Source organism: Cebus imitator, unplaced genomic scaffold, assembly GCF_001604975.1.
Source record: "Cebus imitator isolate Cc_AM_T3 unplaced genomic scaffold, Cebus_imitator-1.0 Scaffold83, whole genome shotgun sequence".
Taxonomy (NCBI): Eukaryota; Metazoa; Chordata; class Mammalia; order Primates; family Cebidae; genus Cebus; species Cebus imitator.
The window spans coordinates 6393179-6401423 of NW_016107398.1; the positions used below are offsets into that span (position 1 = coordinate 6393179).

The 8245-nt window shown below is 40.0% G+C and overlaps 1 non-coding gene across 1 annotated transcript; it reads right to left on the reverse strand.

The window, feature by feature from the left end:
* Window positions 1-801: 801 nt before the first annotated feature.
* Window positions 802-983, reverse strand: LOC119472067. Its single transcript, XR_005201174.1, has one exon. It is a non-coding gene; the product is annotated as a U2 spliceosomal RNA (small nuclear RNA).
* Between the last annotated feature and the right edge of the window lie 7262 nt (window positions 984-8245).

Genomic DNA, 8245 nt, shown 5'->3' on the forward strand with positions numbered 1-8245 from the left:
ATAAAATCAGCACAATTTCTTCCATATTTATTCTTCATTTTTAAAGTTTGAATATGTCTGTCTTATTTGAATTTTTTCTAAATAAAATGTAATATTAAAAATTTTTTATTTTTATTTTTTAGCCCATGACACAGCCCTAAGGAGATCCTGTGCCCAAAACGCAATACTTAAAACAAAATTCTACTTTGAAATACTGTTGTACTTACAGAAAAGTTACAAAAATCCTATCAAGTCTTCCTATGAACCTTTCACCTAGATTCCCTTAATATTAACATCTTACATAATCATAGTACAATTATCAAAATCATAAAATTAACATTGACATTATTAACTAATGACATTAGTAGTAGTATTATTTAGTATTAGGCCTTATTCCAGTTTCATCCTTTTTTCAATAATGTTCTTTTCTGGCCCAGGATTCCACATTGCATTTAGTGGTCCTGTCTCCTTAGTCTCCTTCTTGTTCTTTTTTCTTTTTTTTTGCTAAAAATAGTTTTTTTGGCCAGGCACCATGGCTCACACCTGTAATCCCAGCACTTTGGGAGGCCAAGGTAGGCAGATCACGAGGTCAGAAAATTGAGACCATGGCCAACATGGTGAAACTCCGTCTCTACTAAAAATACAAAAATTACCTGGATGTGGTGGAGCGCACCTGTAATCCCAGCTTCTCGGGAGGCTGAGGCAGTAGAATCGCTTGAACCAGGGAGTTGGATGTTACAGTGAGTCGAGATCGTGCCACTACACTCCAGGCTGGCAACAGAGTGAGACTCCATCTCAAAAAAAAAAATTGTTTTTTCAAGGGTTAGATGCACTGTTCCTGGAAGTACTGCAATAGCAGGTCAATGTGTGGAGTGGATGCAGCAAGCTCCTATTCCATCTCCTATTTCTGAAAATCCATTTAATATATTGTCCTTGAATATCAGATATTAAACTGATAAAAACAGATACTATACTTGATCTTAGCCAAAAGGCCAAGAAGTGATTCTTAGTCTCCTTCTAAGAGAGTTTCTAGTCTTTCTTTATTGTTTGCATTTGCATTAATTTTTAAATTAAAAAATAATCAGGGAGGGCAGGCATAGTGGCTCACTCCTGTAATCCCAGCATTTTGGGAGGCTGAGGTAGGTGGATTGACTGAGGTCAGGAGTTTGAGACCAGCCTGGCCAACATGGTGAAACCCTGTGTCTACTAAAAGTACAAAAAGTTAGCTGGGCATGGTGGCAAGCGCCTGTAATCCCAGCTTCTTGGTAGGCTGAGGCAGGACAATCGCTTGAGCCTGGGAGGTGGAGGTTGCAGTGAGCCAAGATTGCACCATTGCACTCCAGCCTAGGCAACAAGAGCCAAACTCTAACACACACACACACAGACACACTAACACACACACACACAGACACACACACACACACACACACACACACACATATCAGGGAAATGTTTCCTCCCTTCCTCATTTCCTTCCTTTGAGCATTTTAGTTTAAAGCCATTAGCTTGGGTTGAACAAAGTCTGCATCAGTGGGGCATGTGGTAGTGGCATTTCAGGGGCCTGTCATGAGGTATATTAGTCTGTCCTCACATTTCAATAAAAAATACCTGAGGTAGCCAGGTGTGGTGGCTCATGCCTGTGATCCCAGCACTTTGGGAGGCTGAGGCAGGTGGATTGCTTGAGATCAGGAGTTCAGATCAGCCTAGCCAATACGGTGAAACTCCATCTCTACTGAAAACACAAAAATTAGCTGGGTGTTGTGGGTGCCTTCCAGCTACTTGGGAGGCTGAGGCATGAGAATTGCTTGAACCTGGGAGGTGGAGGTTGCAGTGAGCCAACGTTGAGATAGCCACTGCACTCCAACTTTAGCAACATAGTGAGACTCTGTCTCAAAACAAAACAAAACAAAACAAAAACTTGAGGCTTAATTGGCTCACATTTCTGCAAGCTGTACAGGAAGCATCATGCTGGCATCTGCTGGGCTTCTGGAGATGCATCAGGAAACTTAAAATCATGGCGGAAAGCAAAGGGGAAGCAGGCACATCACATGACCAGAGCAGAGGCAAAGGAGAGAGCAGGGAGGTGCCATACACTTTTAAACAACCAGAACTCACAAACTATCATGAGGGTAGCACCAAGGGAATAGTATTAAACATTCGTGAGAAGTCCGCCCTCATGATCCAATCACCTCTCACCGAGCCCCACCTTTAATACTAGGGATTACAATTCAGCATGAGATTTGAGTGAGGACAAATACCCAAACTATATCACAGGGTATAAGAGCCCAAGTGCGGTGAGGCAGCCTCTGTGAATGGGGGTGGTGATAGCCCAATAACGTTGTCAGAGTCTGAGTGGAAGGAAGAGGACAACTGTGCCAGTGCAGGGGTGAGGATAGGCCAGAGTAGGTGAGGCGATGAGGCCATCTGTGCAGCGATATGATGGCAGAACAGAAGATTGTTAATGCACAGTGGTTCTGATCAAATAAATAAATATACTGAGAATAATGAAAGACAGGTGTCTGCCTAGCAGAGAGAGAAGTTATATATGGAGAGGAAGATAACTAGAATTAATGAATGTTGTGGTGTTGGATAAGAATGGAAGTTAACCATATAAACTCATGGTTTGATAAATAAATAAATAAAGCTCTATCCTCTGAGAGGGTCTGGGAGGAGCAACACCTCATAGCAATGAGCACATTTTATACTCAGGTCTTGGCTTCTAAATACTATTCTTGCCAGGTTGGGTGGCTCATGCTTTTAACCCCAGCACTTTGGGAGGCTGAGGTGGGTGGGTCACCTGAAATCAGGAGTTCCAGACCAGCCTGACCCATATGGTGATACACTGTCTCTACTAAAAATACAAAAATTAGCTGGGCATGGTGGCATATGCCTAAAGTCCCAGCTACTCAGAAGGCTGAGACAAGAGAATTGCTTGAACCTGGGAGGCAGCAGTTGCAGTGAGCAGAGATTGCACCACTGCACTCCAGACTGGGTGACAGAGTGAGACTTTGTCTCAATAAATAAATAAATAAATAAATATTATTATTTGCTAAAAGAAATCAAGGCTCTTTGGAGAAATGGCTAATTTTAAGGCCAGGCCAGAGAAGGTACCAAATGAGCCTGTAATATCTTTTGTGTCAGAAATTAAGGAGGTGCTCCTATGTCATTTAGTGGTTAGGAAAAAGAAAAAAATTAAGGAAGTGCTAGAACAATAATGGATACTTGTCAAAAGAACATAGAAACCAGCTTGAAGGGTCTCCCACTTACTAATTCTGGGATAATTTGAGCATCAATATAAATAATAATGGTTACAGATTATAATTAATTTAATATAAGAGGAATGAGTTTATACTGAAATAAATAATACATGGGAAGAGGAGCTTTATCTTACCATAGAATGTGTAGAATAATAATGGGAATAAAACATCACTTTGGCAAGCAAAATAACGGTAAAAATTCAGTCCAGAATCATCAAGTGATGCTAAAAATATTAGCTGAAAGTTGGACGAGAAATTGATATTTACATTACTACAAAATACCTCCCAGTGAACAGTCAATAACTACAAAGGAAGAAAAGAGTAATTTTTTTTTCAGGTTCTGGGGTACGTGTGTAGAACATGCAGGATTGTTGCATAGGTACATACATGGCAATGTGGTTTGCTGCCTCCACCCTGTCACCTACATCTGGCATTTCTCCCCATGTTATTCCTCCCCAACTCCCTACCCCATGCCATTCCTCCCCTAGTCCCCCCCAACAGACCCCAGTGTGTGATGCTACCTTCCCTGTGTCCATGTGTCCTCATTGTTCAATACCTGCCTATGAGTGAGAACTTGTGGTGTTTGATTTTCTGTTCTTGTGTCAGTTTGCCGAGAATGATGGTTTCCAGATTCATTTATGTCCCTACAAAGGACACGAACTCATCATTTTTTATGGCCGCATAGTATTCCATGGTTTATATATGCTACATTTTCCTTGTCCAGTTTATCATTGATGGGCATTTGGGCTGGTTCCAGGTCTTTGCTATTGTAAACAGTGCTGCAATTAACATGCGTGTGCATGTGTCTTTATAATAGAATGATTTATAATCCTTTGGATATATACCCAGTAATGGGATTGCTGGGTCAAATGAAATTTATATTTCTAGGTCCTTGAGGAATCTCCACATTGTCTTCCACAATGGATGAACTAATTTACACTCCCACCAACAGTGTAAAAGTGTTCCTATTTCTCCACAGCCTCTCCAGCATCTGTTGTCTCCAGGTTTTTTAATGATCGCCATTCTAACTGGCATGAGATGGTATCTCAATGTGGTTTTGATTTGCATTTCTCTAATGACCAGTGATGATGAGCACTTTTTCATATGTTTGTTGGCATCATATATGTCTTCTTTTGAAAAGTGTCTGTTCATGTCCTTTGCCCACTTTTGAATGGGTTTGTTTTTTTCTTGTAAATCTGTTTTAGTTCTCTGTAGATTCTTGATATTAGCCCTTTGTCAGATAGGTAGATTGCAAAATTTTTTTCCCATTCTGTTGGTTGCCGGTTCACTCTAATGATTGTTTCTTTTGCTGTACAGAAGCTCTGGAGTTTAATTAAATCAACAAAAGCCAAAATAGACAAATAGCCATTTGCCTATTTTGGTTTTTGTTGACAATGCTTTTGGTGTTTTAGTCATGAAGTCCTTGCCTATGCCTATGTCCTGAATGGTTTTGCCTAGGTTTTCTTCTAGGGTTTTTATGGTGTTAGGTCTTCTGTTTAAGTCTTTAATCCACCTGGAGTTAATTTTAGTGTAAGGTGTCAGGAAGGGGTCCAGTTTCTGCTTTCTGCACATGGCTAGCCAGTTTTCCCAACACCATTTATTAAACAGGGAATCCTTTCCCCATTGCTTGTTTTTGTCAGGTTTGTCAAAGATCAGATGTTTGTAAATGTGTGGTGTTGCCTCCAAGGCCTCTGCTCTGTTCCATTGGTCTATATCTCTGTTTTGGTACCAGTACCATGCTGTTTTGATTACTTGTAGTATAGTTTGAAGTCAGGTAGCAAGTTGCCTCCAGCTTTGTTCTTTTTGCTTAGAATTGTGTTGGCTACATGGGCTCTCTTTTGATTCCATGTGAAGTTTAAGGTGTTTTTTTCCAGTTCTGTGAAGAGGGTCATAGGTAGCTTGATGGGGATAGCGCTGAATCTATAAATTACTTTGGGCAGTATGGCCATTTTCACAATATTGATTCTTTCTAACCATGAGCATGGAATGTTTTTCCAACTGTTTGTGTCCTCTCTTATTTCCTTGAGTAGTGGTTTGTAGTTCTCCTTGAAGAGGTCCTTTACATCCTTTGTTAGTTGTATTCCTAGGTATTTTATTCTCTTTGTAGCAATTGTGAATGCAGTTCGTTCTTGATTTGGCTCTCTTTAAGTCTGTTATTGGTGTATAGGAATGCTTGTGATTTCTGCACATTGATTTTTTATCCTGAGACTTTGCTGAAGTTGTTTATCAGTTTCAGGAGATTTTGGGCTGAAATAGTGAGGTCTTCTAAATATACAATCATATCCTCTGCAAATAGAGACAGTTTGACTTCCTCCTTTCCTAGTTGGATATGCTTTATTTCTTTTTCTTGCCTGATTGCTCTGGCTAGAACTTCCAATACTATATTGAATAGGAGTGGTGAGAGAGGGCATCCTTGTCTAGTGCCAGATTTCAAAGGGAATGCTTCCAGTTTTTGCCCATTCCGTATGATATTGGCTGTGGGTTTGTTGTAAATAGCTTTCATTATTTTGAGATACATTCCACTGATACCTAGTTTAGAGTTTTTAGCATAAAGCGCTGTTGTATTTTGTCAAAGGTCTTCTCTGCATCTATCAAGATAATCATGTGGTTTTTATCTTTGGTTCTGTTTATATGGTGAATTACGTTTATAGACTTGCCTATATTGAACCAGCCTTGCAGCCCTGGGATGAAGCCTACTTGATCATGATGGATAAGCTTTTTGAAGTGCTGTTGTAATCAATTTGCCAGTATTTTATTGAAGATTTTTGCATCTGTGTTCATCATGGATATTGGCCTGTGGTTTTCTTTTTTGCTGATTCTCTGCCAGGTTTTGGTATCAGGATGGTGCTGGTCTCATACAATGATTTGGGAAGGATCCCCTCTTTTTGGATTGTTTGGAATAGTTTCAGAAGGAGTGGTACCAGCTCCTCTTTGTATGTCTGGTAGAATTCAGCTGTGAACCCATCTGGACCTGGGCTTTTTTTGGTTGATAGGCTATTAATTGCTGCCTCAGCTTCAGCCCTTGTTATTGGTCTATTCAGGGTTTTGATGTCTTCCTGGTTTAGGCTTGGGAGGGTGCAAGTGTCCAGGAATTTATCCATTTCTTCCAGGTTGACTGGTTTATGTGCATAGTTGTTTGTAGTAATCTCTGACGGTAGTTTGTATTTCTGTGGAATCTGTGGTGATATCCCCTTTATCGTTTTTTATTGCATCTATTGTATTCTTCTCACTTTTCTATTAATCTGGCTGGTGGTCTATTTTGTTGATCTTTTCAAAAAACCAGCTCCTGGATTTATTGATTTTTTGAAGGGTTTTTTTGTGTCTCTATCTCCTTCAGTTCTGCTCTGATCTTAGTTATTTCTTGTCNTTGATCTTGCTCCTCTAGCTCTTTCAATTTTGATGATAGGGTGTTGATTTTAGTCTCCCCTTGCTTCTCATGTGGGCATTTATTGCATAAATTTTCCTCTAGACACTGCTTTAAATGTGTCCCAGAGATTCTGGTACATTGTGTCTTCATTCTCATTGGTTTAGAAGAACATCTTTATTTCTGCTTTCATTTCATTGTTTATCCAGTCAACATATAAGAGCCAGGTGTTCAGTTTCCATGAAGTTGTGCGGTTCTGAGTTAGTTTCTTAATCCCGAGTTCTAATTTGATTGCACTGTGGTCTGAGAGACTGTTTGTTATGATTTCTGTTCTTTTGCATTTGCTGAGGAGTGATTTACTTCCAGTTATGTGGTCAGTTTTACAGTAGATGTGATGTGGTGCTGAGAAGAATGTATATTCTGTGGACTTGGGGTGGAGAGTTCTGTAGATATCTATTAGGTTTGCTTGGTCCAGATCTGAGTTCAAGTCCTGGATATCCTTGTTAATTTTCTGTCTCATTGATCTGTCTAATATTGACAGTGAAGTTTTAAAGTTTCCCACTATTATTGTGTGGGAGTCTAAGTCTCTTTGTAGGTCATTAAGAACTTGCTTTATGTACCTAGATGCTCCTGTATTGGGTGTGTATATATTTAGGATCATTAGCTCTTCTTGTTGCATTGATCCTTTTACCATTATGTAATGCCCTTCTTTGTCTCTTTTGATCTTTGTTGCTTTAAAGTCTATTTTATCAGAGGTGAGAATTGCAACTCCTGCTTTTTTTTGCTCTCCATTTGCTTGGTAAGTCTTCCTCCATCCCTTTATTTTGAGCCTATGTGTGTCCTTATATGTGAGATGGGTTTCCTGGATACAGTACACTGATGGGTTTTGACTTTTTATCCAATTTGCCAGTCTGTGTCTTTTGATTGGGGCTTTTAGCTCATTTACATTTAATGTTAATATTGTTACATGTGAATTTGATCCTGCCATTTTGATGCTAGCTGGTTGTTTTGCCCATTAGTTGACACAATTTCTTCATTGTGCCGATGCTCTTTACCACTTGGTATGTTTTTCAAGTGGCTGGTACTGGTTGTTCCTTTCTATGTTTAGTGCTTCTTTCAGGAGCTCTTGTAAGGCAGGCCTGGTGGTGATGAAATCTCTCAGCAATTGCTTGTTCGTAAAGGATTTTATTTCTCCTTCGCTTATGAAGCTTAGTTTGGCTGGATATGAAATTCTCGATTTAAAATTCTTTTCTTTAAGGATGCTGAATATTGGCCCCCACTCTCTTCTGGCTTGTAGGGTTTCTGCTGGGAGATCCGCTGTGAGCCTGATGGGCTTCCCTTTGTGGGTAACCTGACCTTTCTCTCTGACTGCCCTTAGCATTTTTTCCTTCATTTCAACCCTGGTGGATCTGATGATTATGTGTCTTGGGGTTGCTCTTCTTGAGGAATGTCTTTGTGGTGTTCTCTGTATTTCCTGGACTTGAATACTGGCCTGCCTTGCTAGGTTGGGGAAGTTCTCCTGCATAATATCCTGAAGAGTGTTTTCCAGCTTGGCTTCATTCTCTCTGTCACATTCAGTTACACCTATCAAACGTAGATTAGGTCTTTTCACATAATCCCATATTTCTTGGAGGCTTTGTTCATT